Raw genomic sequence first — 20,145 nt, 5'->3', positions numbered from 1 at the left:
AATCACCCCCTCATCCCTCCCTCCTTGGGTCTCCCTGTCCCTCTACTTCTAGAATACTCTAAACTCTTCTTGTTTTTTACCTCTTCTATAACAATATTGACTATAAATCATACATCTGTGACTAAATTCCTCTGATTCCAGCCATAGGAGGAGGTTCCCAATGCACGATGGTCTGTGAGAACAGACACGTTGTGGAGAGTCTAAAAAGAGGAAAATGCAAGGATCTATTCTTAATCATCATAAGAAGAGAGGATTCCTTGGAGAGAGAGAGAAGGGAAATGAAATGGCTGTAAGCTGACCCCCAAGTCTTCTTCCCTAACCATTTTTTTTCTTCCCAAACCTTTATGCAACCTTTCCATTTGTTGCAGAGTCCCAAGTTGAGAAGTGTTTTTTATTCTATCACAGTTTTGCATAACAAAGGAAATATGTATGCAAAAAGAATTCTTTCCTTGTGTAGCAAATGTTCATTGAACATAACCATGTACCAAGCACACTGTTGGAATACCGTCGTGAAAAGGTGCTGTGTTTGCCCAGGGCAAGTGAAGAACCAGAATTCACAGCACACTCACGTTCAGGCAGAGCCAACCCAACAAAGTGCAATTACATTCACAGGCATTTACTTCTTGCCAAGTTTTGTGCTCTCTAGTGCGAAAGATAAGCCCAACTTACCACCTGCCCTCAGCTGAGTGGTAAAACTTTTTCTAATTGACTCCATTTGGAGTTTATTCTTTTGTTTTCCAACCCCATGCATCTGATCCTGCTCGGTCTTTCTCTGCCCTGCTCTGTGCTCTAGGAGGCTGACCCCCAGGGACTGCATCCTGTGGACTCAGACCCTTTGGTCCATAGGTTGTATTTACCCAGTGGAAGACCTCAGGAGAAAGTAGAGGGCAGAGGAGAGTGCTTGGGGCATTTCTTTCCTGTCCTTTCTGGGCTTCAGCACTGCACTCAGGCCAAGCCAGCAACTCTGCAACTTCAGCTCCTACTGGGCAGGCCCTCCCCCCGCCCCACTCACCTCACCACCCTGGGATCAGGACCTGAGCCAAAGGCAGATGCTTAACCCACTGAGCCACCCAGGTGCCCCATTTCTTTAAATACTTCTTGAGGGCAGCCATGTTCCTGGCCACACGGAGGAACCTGAAACGTTTGGAGCCTACCCACTGACACCCAGAGAACTTCTTCCAATTCAGGAATAAGAGCTAGAAGGAGGGACCCTGGGGAGCAGGGCACTTGCAGCCCAAACCCTGGCATCCTTCAGAACCCCCAGACCCACCTCCATCAGTGGTTCTCTCATTTCTCTCAAGGTTAATGATACTGAGGACAAGGCAGAGTCCTGGGTGATAGACAGTAAGGCTCTGGGCCTGAGTTGACCAGAGATACTAGAAGAGTGAGATGTTGTATTAAAAAGATAAAAAGTGGCAAATTTGGCGGAAAGGGGAATTTGCCTGTTGTTCTTCGGAGACACAACATGGAGGCACACTTCTGAAGGTGATGTGGGGGACTGCAGACCAACCCCGCGCAACCTTGGGAGTCGTGCTCTGATGGTTGCAGGGCCATTGGAAGAGTCTCCCCATGGAATGCTTGCACTGAATGGGGACAGACTGGCTCCAGCAAAAATCCATGAAATATGAAGACATGTCAGCTCCCCCTTGATTTTTCCTGAATTTTTCCAGTTGAAATCCAGCTCAGTACGTTAGTACCTTTGGTAAAGCCCTCTGCCCCTGCCTGCACTCACCAAACACAAAAGAGAGAGGGAGCCTTCAGGGGTGGGAGGTCCCTGTGATCTCCGTGGGCAGACCAGAGTTCTGGGCTGCAGAAGGAAACGTTAAATCAGAATAGTGAGCCTCCCCCAGGGATGGGGGTATATGAGCGCTCTACTGCGGCGTGCGCCCCTATTAAGCCCTGACATGTGGGGGGACTGGGGTCTGGAGCAGCACTGATTTGATGCCTCCCAGGTTTGCTGCTGGGATTTTGCTGTAGGTTTGCAGGTAGAGCCGAGAGAGAGGCCAGTGCTCACAGGCTGGTCTTCGCTGGCTGCATCAGCCTTTTCCATTCTGCACCCACCTTGCCGCACCCCCCCCTTCCTCCCCGCGGTGCACCATACAAACAATTTGCTTGGGCAGAGCAAAGTTAGATAGCACTGTTGTACAAAACCTGGCCTCCCCCTCTCCCTGTCCCACTAGTGGTCTGTCCTGGATGCAGGCAGGGGTTTGGGTCAGAGGTGGAACAGACTGCGGGGTTCTGCGCCAGTAGTCTTGGCTCATAGGACACCGGCAACTAGAGGTGGCGCTGCAGCACCCTTTGGAGAGGCGGAGGGCCTGCCGACTGGCACAATGACCTTCCAGCAGTCCTGAGTAGCTGTCGGGAAGCTGGAAACAATGCCCAATTCTCCCTGGGTCTCTTGGTGATTCTGGTATTTGCTTTTTTTTTTTTTAGGGTTCTTTTTTTTTAATTTTATTATGTTATGTTAGTCACCATACAGTACATCATTAATTTTTGATGTGGTGATCCACGATCCATTGTTTTCATATAACACCCAGTGCTCCATGCAGTACGTGCCCTCTTTAATACCCACCACCAGGCTAACCCATCGCCCCACCCCCTCCCCTTTAAAACCCTCAGTTTGTTTCTCAGAGTCCATAGTCTCTCATGGTTCATCTCCCCCTCCAACCCCCCCCATTTTTCCCTTCCTTCTCCTAATGTCCTCCGTGCTATTCCTTATGTTCCACAAATAAGTGAAACCATATGATAATTGACTTTCTCTGCTTGACTTATTTCACTTAGCATAATCTCCTCCAGTCCCATCCATGTTGATGTAAAAGTTGGGTATTCATCCTTTTTGGTGGTTGAGTAATATTCCATTGTATATATGGACCACGTCTTCTTTATCCATTCATCTGTTGAAGGGCATCTCAGCTCTTTCCACAATTTGGCTATTGCGGACATTGCTGCTAGGAACATTGGGGTGCATATGGCCCTTCTTTTCACTACATCTGTGTCTTTGGGGTAAATACCCAGGAGTGCAATTGCTGGGTCATAGGGTAGCTCTATTTTTAAATTTTTGAGGCACCTCCACACTGTTTTCCAAAGTGGCTGTACCAACTTGCATTCCCACCAACAGTGTAGGAGGGTTCCCCTTTTTCCACCTCTCCAACATTTGTTGTTTCTTTCCCTGTCCATTTTTGCCATTCTAACTGGTGTAAGGTGGTATCTCAATGTAGTTTTGATTTGAATTTCCCTGATGGCTAATGATGATGAACATTTTTTCATGTGTCTGTTAGCCATTTATATGTCTTCTTCAGAGAAGTGTCTTTTCCTATCTTCTGCCCACTTTTTGACTTGATTATTTGTTTTTGGGGGCACCTGGGTGGCTCAGTCATTAAGCGTCTGCCTTTGGCTCAGGTCATGATCCCAGGGTCCTGGGATTGAGCCCCGCATCGGGCTCCCTGCTCAGCGGGGAGCCTGCTTCTCCCTCTCCCACTCCCTCTGCTTGTGCTCCCTCTCTCACTGTGTTTCTCTCTGTCAAATAAATAAATAAAGTCTTTTTAAAAATTAAAAAAAAAAAGAGTCCATGTACTTTAAAGAGGAGGAAAAGAGCTAGGCAAAAGACTTTCTGCCAAGGGTGCAAGAATATGGTGAAGTCGGTGAGACCACGGGAATGCTTACAAGCCCAAGAAGGCCTCCAGTCACCACCAGCCGAGGTGAGTCCTCAATGTTACAAGCACCATGTTTGGTGGCACTTGACAAAAATCTGAACAAGTTCATCTCTTCCCTCGAGGATACGGGAGACCTTCCTGACAAATAATAGAAAAGTGAGACACCTCCATTTTCATTTCATTTCACGGAGCAATAAAGGCTCACCTTCAAGGGCAAACCCATGACCGCTTGCAGATGAATCAAAATCCCTCCAATCCCTAAAAACTGACATCAGAAATGTCTTAAAGGCTCTTGATTTCATCTCAGTCATGACCTCAGGGTCCTGGGATCGAGCCCCATGTCGGGCTCCATGCTCAGCACAGAGTCTGCTTAGGTTTCTCTCCCCCTCTTCCTCTACCCCTCCCACGCTTGCGAGCATGTGTGCTCACGCTCGCTCTCAAATAAATACATAAATGTCTTTTTTAAAAAAGAACATGTTACGAAATTTTGCAGAAAATCAAGGAGGTAATTTACCTCAGAAGTAGAGAAAAAACTCCTTAAAATGTAGGGCAGCATTGGCAGCATAAACTAGAAGCATGACTCCCAACAGGAAGATGGCTGGAGACCCAGGGAAAGAATTGCAACACGCAGCTTCCTTCTTTGAATGCTGGTTTGATCATCTCCTATGGGGGGAAAAAAAAAAGCTCAAGAGAGGTGGGTGGCGGCTTGGCCAACTGAGAGAAAGCACAACAAGCCAGGAACAGGGAATAGCCAAACATGCAAAAGTTGGCTGAAGCAGAGTTTAAACTCTAGTTTTCCCAAGTGGCCTCATAGCGGGCTGATTAATGTCCACAGCCTAATGTCTAGATCCTGTGCCTACATCATGTTACGTGGCAGAAGAGATTTAACAGATGTCATTAAGGTGATGGAGCTTGAGGTGAGGAGACGAGCCTGGATTAATCTAATCACCTGAGCCCTTAAAGTGAGAAATCTCTCCAGCTGCAAGGTGGTATCTCAATGTGGTTTTGATCTGAATTTCGTATTCCTGCAGAGATGCAGGAGAAGGGGAATTCGAGGAGCTTTCCAGGGTGCGAAGGATTGACTGCGCTGTTGCTGTCTCTGAGGCTGAGGTATCCATGGGCAAAGATTGAAGAAAGGCCTCTAGAAGCCACACCCAGCCCCCAGCTGGTGGTTAGCGAGGCGATGCGGCCCTCGGGCCTACGGCTGCAAGGCACTGGATTTTGCCAAGGACAACCTGAATGAGAGTGGAGTGAGCGAGTCTCCAGAAGAGCCCTTCCCGTCAACACCACCATGACAGCCTGGGGAAATCTGGAGCAGAGAAACCAGCCGAGCTAACCCACACTTCTAACCTGCAGAACTCAAAGGCAGTAAGTGTGTGTTGCTTTAAGGCACTGAGTTGGGGTCATTTGTTCAGCAATGGAAGAAAAATTAAAGCCCCTGCTATTCAATGAGCAGCTCTGACACAGGCCCAAGAGAATCAGGGCATCCCCTGATCCTCAGGTCCCCAGGGGAAGAGTAGGGTTAAGTTGGGAGGACCCTGGAAACCTGGGTCACGTGCAGGTTTGATTCAACTTTAAAAGTACCTGAACCCTGCGTAGCCAAAGCCACTGGCAATATGCCTGTGTTCTCTCCCTTTAAAAGTCATTTTGATGTATCTCTTTTTAGCTTAACTACTATGATGATGCCACATTTACTGTTAGGGCTGATAGAATGATAATTCCTAAGGTGTTTTTCAGATACAGATGGTTGTTCTATAATTCTGGTGCATACATCATTTCCACTTCAGTGGACCCTGTAGAATATACATGATGTATTTTGCTCAAAGAAAAATGTCCATTATTACTTAAATGATCATTGAACTTTAACACAACCAAATGGAGACATTCAGAAGAATAAAGACCATTTCTTTCTCCTCCGAGCTGCTATTAGAAATCAGTAAAAGTCGGGACTCCTGGGTGACTCAGTCGGTTAAGCATCTGCCTTCAGCTCAGGTCATGATCCCAGAGTCCTGGGGTCGAGTCCTGTATCGGGCTCCTTGCTCAGCGGGGAGCCTGCTTCTCCCTCTGCCTGCCACAAACTCTCTCTCTCTCTCTCTCTCTCTGACAAATAAAGTATTAAAAAAGAAAGAAATCAGTAAAAGTAAGTTAATATTACCTCAAAATGTTTTGACTGGTTTTTAAAACAACACATACACACAACCCCAAATGGCAGCATCATCTCCAGCTAAACTTAGTAATATTTTTATTATTAATTCATAGGTTAGGGGATTTGACATTTTGCAACCATTTGTTTCTTATTTTTCTATTTCTTTTTAACTTTTATTTCATTTTTTATATTCCTTACTGTTTAAATGTTTCTGAACTTTATGCCGTCAAAATAAGTTTTCCTTTTATGAAAAAAATAAAGATCCTTCTCAAGCATTTCCTATGTCTAGCAACCTGCTAGGTGCTGTAGACCAAGATGGCTCACCCTTGTCTCACTGCCCCTGGGGGTTGGGGGGCCGGGAGGAGAAGTCTGGGGAGGCAGACACGCACACGAATTGTTGCTGTATGCGGGATACATGTAATTACAGGGGTAGGTATGCAGCCTCATGGGATTGCTGCAAGGGTGACAGATTCTTACCCGGAAGGGTCAAAGCAAAAGAGGCAAACTTGGAGCTGAATTTTTAAGAAGATTTTGGAATTCAGTGTGACTGGGGATTATATATTATGCTCAAAGACCTTTATCAAGTCTATGTATGCTCTTGCCTGTCTTGAATTTTGCCAAGAAATTTAGCAAGGGTTGACCCCAAAATGCCTCTTCTGTCGTCTTTGGAAAGGAGTCTAAACTGAGAATTGGAAGACTGGAATTTTATACCTAGACCCAGCATTTGCTACACAAATGGTTTGGGTCTCGGTTTTCGCAAAAATGGCAATTGATCATAACCGTCCTGCTTACTTCATAGGACAATTATAAAGACTGAATTAGTTCATGCATGTGAAAACATCAAGTCCCTCTACAAATTAATCGAGGTCACACCATTTCTATTCTGAGTTGCCGGCGGCCAATATTAATTACTATTATGTATTAAAAGAGACAGTAATCAGAGTAACAAAAATGTCTGATGCCTTAGAGTTTCATAGCACCTTTCCTCTGAAGCTTGGCACCTCTGTTCCCTCCTTAGGCCTTCTAATATCTTTCCGGGATAAGCTGGGGCCTGCGTCATTACCCCACACTTGCAGAAGAATGGGGAAGATGAAGTAGGAGGCCCAAGATCAACAGGCAGAATCAAGACTTGAGCCCCAGCTTTTGCCCCATCAGACCATTTTCCGGTACGCATAGTGCGCAGGGCACCAGGCAGGAATGACCGCGGTGCCTTCTCACGAATTATTTCAATAATCGCCCAGAACAGATAAAGATATATTTATTTTAAGTACAGATGCTCAGCAGTAAAGTTTATTCTCTTCAATCTTCAACTGGAATTAAAACACACACACACACACACACATACAAACATGCCTTTAAAATTTAAAAGGAGAAAGCCCTACCTGACTACCTCTCCTCTTTGTCCCGCAGGCTCCACCCATTCCAAGCACCTCCCCATCTCCACCTGTGGAAAATCCCCCATCCCTAAGCTCAGGTGCAGTGCCATTCTCTGATCCCAGCTGCCAGAAACATCTCCCTCTCTCGAAATCCCTGCGCTTAGACTAGTGGGTGAGAACCCAAGCTCCCAAGGCCGTCTGTTGTTGGGGTCTGAATCCCAGCCCTGATGCTTATGAGCAGCCTCTCTGCCTCTGGTCCCTTATCTGTCAGTGGGACACTGGTGGTGACACTAAAAAACAAGCAAAAACAACAAAAAGCATGGTCATTACAAGGTTATTAAAAAGATTAGCAAGGGGCACCTGGGTGTCGCAACTGGTTAAGCATCTTGACTCTTGATTTCAGCTCAGGTCATGATCTCAGGTTCATGAAATCGAGCCCCATGTCGGGCTGTTGGGCTCTGCACTGGGGGTGGAGCCTGCTTAAGATTTTCTCTCCCTCTCCCTCTGCCCCTCCCGGTCCCCCCCATCCCCCCTCACTCCCATTGTGTGTACACACTCTCTCTCCAAAAAAAAATAATAATAATAAGATAATGCATGTAGAGCATTAATGACACACAGCAATACCCAATAAATATTAGCTGTCCCATCCTCATCTGTTCTTTTGCAGGTTTTTCATCTGCAAAGGGGATAGGAACTGATTCCATAGCACCCCTCGCCTAGTGCATAAGAGAACATCCCAGCTCTGCTATTTATGAGCTCTGTGGGCTTAGCTTGTCATTTAATTTCTGTGTCTCACTTCCTCATCTGTAAAATGGGGAGAAGATGGAAATTAAAAGCAATAATGTCTATATATCTTAGCCATTATTTGGTGTTTAAGCGTCTATACTAAAATTATATTAAAGAGGTAAGGCTCTGATGTCACAGTGTTTCTCAGACTGTATTTTCTGACCTATACAGTTGAAATCATAGATCAAAATTAGGAGAGAGAGAGAGAAAATGCAATGTGAGGATGTTCAGGGCTGGAAAGACAGCTGCAGGCAGTCTTATGAGATATATTCTCCACGAGAGACAAGAGCCCCCAACTCTGCGATTGGAAAAGGGCCACCACCTCCTCCCTGATGAAGGGGAGAAGAAGGAGGAGATGGGGGAGAGCAGAGCAAGGAGGGGAGAAATAAGGGAACAAGGAAGCTGAACAAGAGTGGTGGCAGGGACGCCTGGGTGGCTCAATCTGTTGAGCAGCTGCTTTTGGCCCAGGTCGTGGTCCCAGGGTCCTGGGATCGAGTCCCACATCGGGCTCCTTGCTCAGTGGGGAGCCTGCTTCTCCCTTTCTGTCCCTCTGCTTGTACTCTCTCTGTCAAATGAAATCTTAAAAAAAAAAAAAAAAGAGTGGTGGCAGAGGGAAAGAGAAGGGAGAGGAGAGGGAGACAGAGACAGGAGAGGACAAGGGGACGAGAGAGATTTGTGAATAAGGAAGCCGGAGCCTAGTGACCACGCGTTGGAATGATACAACCCCTAGAGGTGTGGAAATTCCCAGGGGTGGTCGTTTGTTCCAACAACTGAAGTTCAGACGTGGTAGATACCGGGGAACACGTAAGATGGTCCCCCAACTAAATAGTCCCACATCCTACTTAACTGTCCTATTAATTCAGATAGGTGACAAATTCAGACTCAAGTCTATTTCCCACATTAATGTAATGTTTTTTCTTGGTTTTGATATAGGCTGAATATCTCAGCAATGCCACTAAATTTGAGGGGTGGGATGCCTGGGTGGCATAGTGGGTTAAGCCTCTGCCTTCAGCTCAGGTCATGATCCCAGGGTCCTGGGATCAAGCCCCACATCGGACTCCCTGCTCAGTTGGGAGCCTGCTTCTCCCTCTCCCTCTGCCTTCCACTCCCCCTGCCTGTGTTCTCTCTCTCTCTCCTTCTGATAAATAGATAAAATCTTTCAAAAGATAAAAAAAAAAAAATTGCGAATTTTTGGAAAAAAAATTTGAAGGGAAATTGTATGCCACTTTGTTGACAACTTTTTTTTTTTTTAATCAGGGGAAGATTACATGCTGTTTTACTAATTACTTAGATTACTCACCACTGGGAGACTCTCACTTCAGAGGTAAGGCCACTCTTGATATGTAAGTCACGCCTCACCCTTTTATCAGTACATACTTGCACATTCAGGTGCAAGCATTTGACTCCATCATTATGACTTTATTAGAGTTGGTGCTGAGCAATAAATATACTATTTAATTTCTACTTACTTTCCTTTGTTTTTTTCTTTATGATTCAGTTGGGGCATTACACTGGGAGTTTTTAATTATGTAGAGAAGTATGTTATATTACCTATGAAAATCATTTTACAATAAAAGAGTTTTAATAAAAAAATTGTTATAGGCAGGGGGTGTTGGGACCGATGGGATTAAACCCCTGTCCTAGAAGTGGTTCTGACCCCTCCATTCCCTAATCCTTTCTCCTCTTGACCACTTCAACATAGGAGCCACTGGCCTGCAGGAGCTCCCCCAGGAGAAGCATTGGATTCTGGCTCTCTCTTTCCTGGGTCTCTGATACCTCACCCCAAATGTGTGTTGTGTATGGAAGTATGTAGACCTGCAGTCAATCACTATCACTATCACTAAATCTATTGTATAATAACATGATACAAAAATAGAACATTTAATTTTGAAACGTTGTGATATTTCCAGTTAGTGGGCCTAGTTGGAGAAAATATGATTGCTTAAAAATGGTGCCCATGTGGCCTAGATCATTCAAAGGTCAAGAGACATCTGTAACATCATCCAATCACCAATGCTCTAGAGCTGAATTACAGAGGCTCTCATTCAGTCCCCTTCCTGCAAAGACGATCCTGCAACCTTGGGCAAGTACATAGATCCAAAGTTTGCATTAGCTGAAAAGGACATAAAAACACTGATTTTCAGTGAGGAAAACATGACAACATTAAGATCCAGGATGGGAGTATTTCCCAGGTAGAAAAGAAACAGAGTAATGGTTAAAGAAAAGACTTTGCAACCAGACCACCTGGGTTCATAATCTTAGCCCTGTGACCTCGAGTAAGTTTTACTTATCATTGCCATAAATTGGTTCCTTAGCTGTAAAGGGAGGAAAGCAATAGCACCTGCCCCTTAGGGTCCTTAAAAGACTAAAAACGTTATCTGCCGTCAAGCATGTAGAGAAGTGTTTGGCCATGGGACTCACTCAAGAACTGTTAGCCCTTAGACTTCTGTGTGGAAACGTTCCTTCCTGCACCGCAGAATGACTTTAGCCATGCTTGCTTGCGATTCTGCTCTACCAGGTACGTGGCGTTCTTTATAACCATGTCATCAAGTACAGATCAAATTAGAGGGGAAAGCTCTAAAGGGAAACAAAGACACCAGAGAATTCCTCTTTGACGGGCGCAGCCGAAGACAAAAGGAGTTATGTGATCACTAGCCATATATTCAGAAGAGTTTAGACAATACAGTGCTTTGTTATATTTCATGAGTTCATAGGACCCAAAGAAGCTAATACAGGAGAACAATAGCTGACATATCAGGTTTTTCAATCACACTATCAGTTGCTGACAGTTTGCCAAACTGCCTTTGGCCTGGCTCCGAATTCACATCACGAAAAGAGGGAAAGTATTAAAATGATCACTTCCATTGGACTTTGAAAGTCCCAGGTTATCTGCAAGATCCCTCAAAATAAAATCAGAATGTAGCCTCTGCATATGATGATGGAATTACTAAGCTTACTTGACTACCGAGGTATCTAGATAGTGAGGAGGAAGACATTTAACAAACATGAGCAGAGGGGAGCGCGCTACAGAATTTGAGTTATTTGATGTCGGCCCACAGTTGGCATATTAGTTTTCTAGGACTGCCGTAACAAATTACCACAAACTGAGCAGTTTAAAACAATAGAAGTGTGTGCTTTCAACAGTTCTGAAGGCTAGAAGTCCAAAATCAAGGTGCCAACAAGGTTGGTTCCTTTTGGAGGCCTCTGACAGAGAGCCTGTTCCATGCTTCTGCCCTAGCTTCTGGAAGTTAGCACTCCTCCCTGATATTTCCTGGCTCGTGGTTACCTCACTCCAGTCTCTGCTTCTGTTGTCACGTGGCATTCTCCTCTGTGTGTGTGTCTGTGTCCAGATTTCCCTCTCCTTACAGAAACACCAGTCATACTGGATTAGGATCTACCCTAATGACTTCAACTTAACTTGATTACATATGCAAAGAACTTATTTCCAAATAAGGTGACATCTGCTGGTCCCAGGGGTCAGCCTTTCACTGGATCTTTTGGGAAGACACGATCCGACTGATAACAGGTGGTGAATCTGCTAATTGCTGAAGAGAATCTAGTGTTAATCAAGTGCTACCCTGCGATCTGAGCATTTTCACTCCTTAGATAAGGAGGGCAAACGTGTTTAACCTTTGGACTTGATTTTGGCCAGGATAACTCTCTTCTAGTAGTTTTTCACTGAAGTTCTCTGTTGGGTATTTTTCTGCATTTCAGGAGAAATCACATTTACCTCATCTTTAAATCTATTAACTCTTTACTTGGATAAGCCACTCCAAAGAAAATAAAATTACAAAGGCTGTTTAGATGGTCACTGTTGCCAGTGAAATGGGGAAAAAGAAAGAGTAGAGGCCACCTAAGGGACGCTACTCAACTCTTACCAGAGGCTATGTGTGAAGAATATTCACTAGATGGGAGGAAAAAATAACAAATTAAAATTTAAAATTAAAAAACCTGCAATAACACATTCCAGCCCCTTCTGTATCTTAAAAGCAGGCAAGAAGTTTGGTTTAAGGCCATTAGCTTTTGAAGTTACAAATGTAAGAGAGAAGGTAAATGACAGTGACTTACAGTTCCATGCAGGCAAAATGGCTCCTCCTTCCCCCCTGTCCTTTAGGAAAAGACAATTAGAATAAAACAGTTTCTCATGGAGAGTATAAAACGTATTTATCTGTTTGTCTGTTTATTTCTATCATGGAACAGCCACAGTGGCCCACATCCCAAATCCGATTGCTGCCTGTTTTGTGCATAAAGTTTTATTGGAACACAGCTCTACCTGGTTGTCTTACTGTCTATCACAGATTCCTGCCACAATGGCAGACCGGAATGTTGCCAGAAAAGCCTAAGGTATTTACCATCTGGCCCTTAACAGAAAAAGTTGGCCAACCCTTTCTTTAGATTTAGGGGATTAGGAACTGAAGAATACCACAAGACAGCAAGCAAGAATGGATTACGCATGGGTCACAAGTAGTAACTTGCAGCAAATCTCTTGGCATTACCATTTCTTTGACAAGCCTATGGATTCAGTCATAAAAGCTTGGCATTAGTGCCTATTGGTACAAGCCAAGTCGGATTTAAACAACCAAAACCCTGAGTAATCATAATCATCCCCATGCCAAAAGTCAGTACCATGAACAATTAGAACCCTAGACCTGATGGAAATGAAGACTGAATCCCAGTCCAGTATAGCCCTTCTAGGGCTCAGAGTAGGGTATAAAAATCCTCTTCTACTTTTTGTAACTACTTTTTAGTGTTGGGATGAAATCTGGTACAGCATCTCCCTGCTATCGTGATTCTTGTACCTTGTCCCTCTCTCTGCCTGGGTCACCATACCGTGGGAGGGTATGCTCAAATAGTGCTGGAGACACCATGCCCTTCTCAGGGTTCCCCGAGAGTACCCCACACACCAGCGCTCTATAAAAAGTAACTGCCACTTTATCCCAGGGGCTGAGACTTCTCTCTAGGGCCCTGCACCCCTTCCGCAGGCCTCTTGCTTTGATCTGGTGCACCCACATTCTCAATCCAAACTGTGCCTCTCTGGCCAGCCCCTATGGAAGAATGTCTCAGTCCAACTGTCTGCCTGGCTTCCCATCAGATCATCTTTGACTCCAGGCCCTGCCACAGAAGTGCCAGACCTGATCTCTCCCAGTCTGCTCTGACCTCATCTTTTTCCCCCTGAGGGCACAATGTCCAATCCCTGACACTAAGCCACAGGGGCTTCCACATAACATATTGGCTGGTCCCTTTTTGCTGAATCTGTTTTTCCATGACAGTTTCTGGGTTAACTTGTCTTAGAACATACCAGAACTTGAAAGGTCTGCTAATCCTTTTCGCTCTAAGAGAATGAAGAAATTAGTATCTATCTATCTATCTATCTATCTATCTATCTATCTATCTGATCTATCATCTATCTATAGTACATTAGTGTATATAGTATTTATATAAATAGCATGTGTGCTTCATTGTCAGGCACACTTAGAAGTGAAAAGCATCTAATGTGTGTTATTTTATCAGGGTCTGAGCCCGCAGTTGTAGTTTCTTCAGGGCTACATGGTATTCAGAGAGCTTCTGGAACCAAGCATTTACTTCTTTTTTTTTTTTAATTTTTTACTGTTATGTTAATCACCACACATTACATCATTAGTTTTTTATGTAGTGTTCCATGATTCATTGTTTGTGCATAATACCCAGTGCTCCATACAGAACGTGCCCTCTTCAATACCTATCACCAGGCTAACCCATCCTCCCACCCCCCTCCCCTCTAGAACCCTCAGTTTGTTTTTCAGAGTCCGTCGTCTCTCATGGTTCGTCTCCCCCTCCGATTTCCCCCCCTTCATTCTCCCCCCCCGCTATCTTCTTCTTTTTATTTTTTAACATATGATGTATTATTTGTTTCAGAGGTACAGGTCTGTGATTCAACAGTCTTACACAATTCACAGCGCTCACCATAGCACATACCCTCCCCGGTGTCTATCACCCAGCCACCCCATCCCTCCCACCCACCCCAACTCCAGCAACCCTCAGTTTGTTTCCTGAGATTAAGAATTCCTCATATCAATGAGGTCATATGGTACATGTCTTTCTCTGATTGAGTTATTTCGCTCAGCATAAGACCCTCCAGTTCCATCCACGTCGTTGCAAATGGCAAGATCTCATTCCTTTTGATGGCTGCAATGTGGTGTATATATATACAAGCATTTACTTCTAAGAACAGGATTCATCTTTAGGATGCTGAAACTCTAGTCTTATCTAGTATCTCTTTTTACTGTTGCTCAATTCCCGTTTTCAGGTGGAGAAGAAAGGCTTGGGAAATTTGCCTTTAAGTAGAATGAGATGGAAAGACTGCCTGTATTTATTTTTCTTACTTTATTTTTAAGCCACTGAAACTCAGTTTGGCCAATAGATAGGTGATCCTTGAACCCTCACCAGCTTTCTCTAAAACAAGCATTTTTCATCTTCCTAACAGAATATCTTTTATAGTTTCTCGTGTACAGCAAGAAAATACTAGCACAGAAGGAAACGCTAAGCGCAAGAGGCAGTCTGTTAATCTAGTATGACTCCACTGGGGCCATCTATTTTCATGTCTTGCTAAATTATCCATGATAATGATGTGCTGAGTTATTACTGCTCATTTCTTGAGCTTCGGGTCCCTCCATGACTGGTTTCTTGCCCTTTGAGCTCTTCTACCAGCTGGCCTTGGGAGACAGGGCTACATGAAAGCATGTGATAGAAATCAGGAAGCAAAGGTGCTGGTTCTCCAGCAAGAGCCAGACTGGAAACAGGCCTATTTCAAAGATCGTGCGGGACAAACCCATGCGGTCCTGTTCCTGATACTTCCTGTCTGGTGTCTGGTAGCAAGGTGGGATGGATAATAATTAATGGGCCTGTAGGGACCAGACCAATAACTTGGTAGCCCCTGGGAAATTTCAGACAGCGGATACGGGCTCCGGATACGAGATAATATGTTATCTTTAGACTCATTTAAGAATAGCTGGAGCTAGAGCTGGGCCCACACAGCTTCAGGTAAAGGACCTCCCAGGGACATTTTGTCCAATGCAAAGTGCAGAAGATTCCTTATGTCTTTATTTGCTTTATTGTTGTCCTTATCACACAATATCATAAATGTTTATATCCCCCATTTAAACTCTGAGCTCCTTAAGGGTTTTGATCATATAATTTTCATGTTGAAGTCCCCAATGCCTACTGATCAATCAATTAATTCATCAATCAATCCATCAAGTTTAGGTTAAAAAAGAACACTGTATTTACACCCTTCAATTAGACCAAACAGGTGAGATACTAATGAGGCTTTAGGGACTCCTCCTGTGTGGATTAAAGGTGGTATCTTCCTCTCCCCTACCTCATTCTCTGAGGTCATTCACAAATGGACTGGGAATATTAGTCCCACTGTTGCCTTAAAACTAAAAGGCTCTGGATATGCGGTCCCGGCAGAACACGGAGGACTAATGAAATTTCTCCCCCTTCCCTTTCTGCCAGGGGGCATGAACTCCCTCCAAGCCGAGATGGAGGGATCCTCTGCTAGGATGGCAGAAGATTACTTCCATATCTCTGTGTTTCTGAATGTCCTATCTTTATTGAATCTGACCAAAGGGCATCTCTTGATCTTTTAGTGCTGACAGCATTGACCATTGTAGTACTTCCAGTGTTGCCCTGACCAAACCCTCTGCAAGTGTGCATGACTCATCAAGTCCCATCTTCTGGAGGTTACAGTAGTATGACTAGTACAGTAGGGTCATAGCCATGGCAATAGAGGTGACCAACCTGCCATTTACCCAAGAACAAAGACCACTGCAGGTTCTTTCCATTCTTTATCCTCCTGAATACTCAATTTATATCATTTCTGTAAATGAATCTAAATTTGCCTTTCTGTTCCTTAATCTTAGTCCTTCACTCGAGATTCAACAACCTTTATATAGCTCTTTACAACCCACTGGTTCACCATCTGAGTCTGACCTTCTGGACTTGGACAGAGCTCTGGTCAAATATTTGGTACAACAATAAAGACTTTCAAACTTTCAAAGAATAAGAACCAGAACCGCACAGCCAACCCCAATAAGTCTCCATGTCTCTCAGAAGTAACAACCATTTAGATGTTAAAAGACTAGCAGAGAGGGGCGCCTGGGTGGCTCAGTTGGTTAAGCGACTGCCTTCGGCTCAGGTCATGATCCTGGAGTCCCGGGATCGAGTCCCATATCGGGCTCCTTGCTCGGCAGGGGGTCTGCTTCTCCCTCTGACCCTCCCCCCTCTCATGTGCTCTCTCTATCTCATTCTCTCTCTCAAATAAATAAATAAAATCTTAAAAAAAAAAAAGACTAGCAGAGATACCTTAGGCTCCACAGCCCCCTGATTAAACTGACTATAAGAAGGGGGTGGAAAACAGAGAAGGGAATGGAGGGGAACCAACTAGAAGGTATGCTGGCTCGAAGCCACATGCCTTGTGGGGGAAACAAATTCTTTGACCACCCCCACCATGACTCCCAAACTTTTTGGAATCTTGACCATCCAGTCTTGATATGACAGCCTCCAATTCTGCACATGCATGAAAAGGAAATGCAATTCATTTAATGTTTTTAAATGACTGTGAATTAACAAGACTTTTATCGCAAGCATTTTGCAGCATCCTTTGTAACAACTCGCAAAACATTGGCTAAGAGGAACGCTGCTTTTTAAAATAAAATTGAGCCGTTGTGTAGCTGTTACAACCCTGTAGTCACGTCATGAGGTGAGCCTTCCTACAACAGTCCTAGGAAATAGCAGGTGCAGTTGGAACCTCAATCAGGGAGACAGTGAAAGCCAGATAGAGGTCCCAGGGTGTCCAGATACAGTTCCTGCAAATGAACTCCAGGACATAACCTCAGATCCTTCCGGTGAATCCTCCTTTACTTGAGCTACTTTCAGTTGCTTTCAATCCTTACAAACAAGTGATGCTTGCCTAGATCATGCTGAATTGGCATGTAGAAAAAGGATATGTAGAGAGCAGTAAAAACCCTTGGCAGGCCCATGCCCTGCCTCCCTCTGACCATCAGAGCACAGCGCCTTGTGGGGAGTGGAAGGGAGACACCAAGGTTGCCTCAGCATCTGGAGTTACCGATGTGCTGCCCAGTTTTGCTATAACCAGATCTTGTGCTCTCCTACCTAAAAGAGCCATCTATCCATACATGAGTGTTTAACTGTGGATAAAAGGGGGCACTTTGCTTGGCTCCCTTGGCCAGTATCTTTGGATAGAGTGAGAGGAAAAGAGACACTAAACAACACGGAGAGGAAAAATAAAGATGGAGACCTGTGGCCAATATATTCCCACCCAAACACGCACGCTCCATTCTACAGAGCGTGTAAAAGAAAAGACCCTAGATCTAGAAAAAGACTGTTTCATGAGAATGACACTTACTGGGCTTTTCAACAAAAACGTTTTGCCCTACAGACTGGTCGGGCTGCCTCATTTCCACTGTAAAACAAGCTCCAACTTGGTCTGGCCTGAAGGGGGAAATGTGAAGTTTGAAAAATGTTTATTTCCCCAGCTTCTTGCAGTGCCCCACCTCCCACATTATTGTGGTCACTTCCTGATTTCCACCCCCATGTACCCACAACTGCCTTATTTCCCTCATGCCCATGGCCTGATCAACACATATGGATCAGTGGTCATTTCCTGAAGTCTCTGCTTTCTGCCATATGACCGTGGGTGGTACTAGTTCACAAAGAAAGTAGTAGTGTAGACAAAAGGCTTTGGATTAGACAGGCTGACAGACACAACTAAGTAGCCCAGGGCCTTCTCTGGGCTCAATTTCCTAGTGCGTAAGATTTACACTCTCATGCACTGTTGGGAATGCAAACTGGTGCAACTGTGGAAAACAGTAGGGCGGTTCCTCAGAAAGTTAAAACTAGAACTCCCCTGTGATGCAATAATCACACTACTAGGGTTTTTACCTCCCAAACACAAAAACAGTAACTCAAAGGGATACATGCACCTCTATGTTTATAGCAGCATTATTTACCATAGCCAAATTATGGAATTATGGAAGCAGCCCAAGCGTCCACTAATAGATGAATGGAATGTATTCCACATTCCATGTATATATATATATATATATATATATATACACACACACAATGGAATACTACTATATATATACAATGGAATATATACAATGGAATACTACTCAGCCATCAGAAAGGATGAAGTCTTGCCATTTGCAAGGACATCGATGGAGCTAGAGAATCTAATGCTAAGTGAAATCAGACAAAAACAAATACCATATGATTTCACTCATGTGGAATTTAAGAAACAAACAAAAAAACAAGCAAAGGGGGGGAAGAGAGAGAGATACAAACAAAAACACAGACTCTTCACTACAAGAGTAGTGCAAACAGGGTTACCAGAGGGGAGGGGGGTGGGGGAGGGGTGAAACAGGTGATGGGGATGAAGAAGCGCACTTGTGAGGAGCACCAAGTGATGTATGGCAGTGTTGGATCACTGTATTGTACACCTAAAACTAATATAACACTGTATGTTAACTCTACTGTAATGTAACATTTTTAAAAATGGAGATTTCTTCCCTCTTGGTGTTGCTGACTGGATGGAATGAGGTAGCAAATACAAAGCTCCAGGCTGAGGGTAGGCACATGGGAAGACTCTCCACACTTTCCTGGGGGGATCCTGGTCTTTCCTCCTGAGATAACAAAGTACTTGCCTCCTTAGAGCTAATGTAAGTGTAGGTCCAAAAGTGCATGGAATTGGAGGACAAGTTTACGAGGCAGAGAACAGAGGATGGAGGGCTTTCAGCTCCAGGGGGCTCTGGGCCCTCATGGGTGGAATATGCTTCCATATACCTACTAGGGTCTCAGATGAAAACCTCAGGATGCTGAGAAATAGAACTCAGTACAGTGCTGCGTTAGAATCAAAACCAGAATTGTGCAGATAAAATTTTATTGTGAAAGATATGAATTGGGAATGACAATTTGATGACATGAAATTAACTGATTTTATGTACTGAGATAAAAAAAAACATTTAAAGTCATTCTTACTGTTAAATGCTTAGCCAATTCAGAGTCCTTTGGGGGAACCAAAATGTCCCTTAATATGTTAAAAAAAATAAATGACTTATTTTAGAGCCTTAATAAATCTCTTTGACTCTTTGTTGGCAAAGACTTTAAACCTATCCCTTCCTGAAATTAATTTTGTTCATTAAATAACTTTTGATTCCAAGAAATTTCAAGCTTTCAGATTCCAGGCTTTGACCATGCGGGTGAAACACCAAATCCAGATAATGAGTTTGAGAGAATTTAGCTGATAGTGTGGCTGGACATTTCATTCCCTGAGGTATTTTAGAAAATGAAGTCTGTGGTTGTTAAATGTGAAGACAGGAATGCAAGTCACATTACTGTGTCAATCTTTAGTTGGTTGAAGTTTTTTTTTTTTAATATTTTATTTATTTATTTGAGAGAGAGAGCGGGCTCATGCATGAGCAGGGGGGAGGGAGTGCAAGCAGGGGGAGCAACAAGCAGAGGAAGAGGGAGAAGCAGATTCCCCGCTGAGCAAGGAGCCCACTGTAGGGACTCATCCCAGGACTCCAGGATCATGACCTGAGCCCAAAGCAGAGGCTTACCCGACTGAGCCACCCAGGTGCCCCTAGTTGGTTGTAGTTTTTAAATTTAACTAGTGAGTTAGTTATTCCCGCACCATAGTCCATAAAGAATAAGAGGCCACTTAGAAGATTTTATGAAAGATAGCTTGATAACATAAGTTACATAGAGGTGGAAACCAATGAGGAAAACAAAGGTAAGTTCCTGAAATAGAACTAGGAATGAATCCAACAAAAGATTAATTGTTTACTATATGAAGCTATTTAGTGATTTTGGAACCAACTTTTTAACCAGATGAGGAAAAATAGTTTGACATTTTATAAATAGGAAATATTTAACTTTTTACTCTTTCCAGTTTAAATTTTACCTATTTGAAGGACATTTCAAAAATATTCCGGTGCACATCTCAGGATCTTCTTCTTTTTTTTTTTTTTTAAAGATTTTATTTATTTATTTGAGAGAGAGAGAATGAGAGACAGAGAGCATGAGAGGGAGGAGGGTTAGAGGGAGAAGCAGACCCCCTGCCGAACAGGGACCCCGATGTGGGACTCGATCCCGGGACTCCAGGATCATGACCTGAGCCGAA

The 20,145-nt window shown here is 44.0% G+C and overlaps 1 long non-coding RNA gene across 1 annotated transcript; it reads left to right on the top strand.

Annotated features, from left to right (window-relative positions):
- The first annotated feature begins 4,542 nt into the window (after positions 1-4,542).
- On the top strand, positions 4,543-9,301 carry LOC118000664. The gene is made up of 3 exons (XR_004676520.1): positions 4,543-5,021; positions 6,818-6,965; positions 9,219-9,301. It is a non-coding gene; the product is annotated as an uncharacterized LOC118000664 (long non-coding RNA).
- Positions 9,302-20,145: the final 10,844 nt, after the last annotated feature.

The sequence above is a fragment of the Mirounga leonina genome, unplaced genomic scaffold (genome assembly GCF_011800145.1).
Source record: "Mirounga leonina isolate KUSES-001 unplaced genomic scaffold, KU_Mleo_1.0 Mir_53, whole genome shotgun sequence".
NCBI lineage: Eukaryota > Metazoa > Chordata > Mammalia > Carnivora > Phocidae > Mirounga > Mirounga leonina.
The sequence above is the reverse complement of the archived record's forward strand: the minus strand, read 5'-3'. Positions and strand labels throughout refer to the sequence as shown.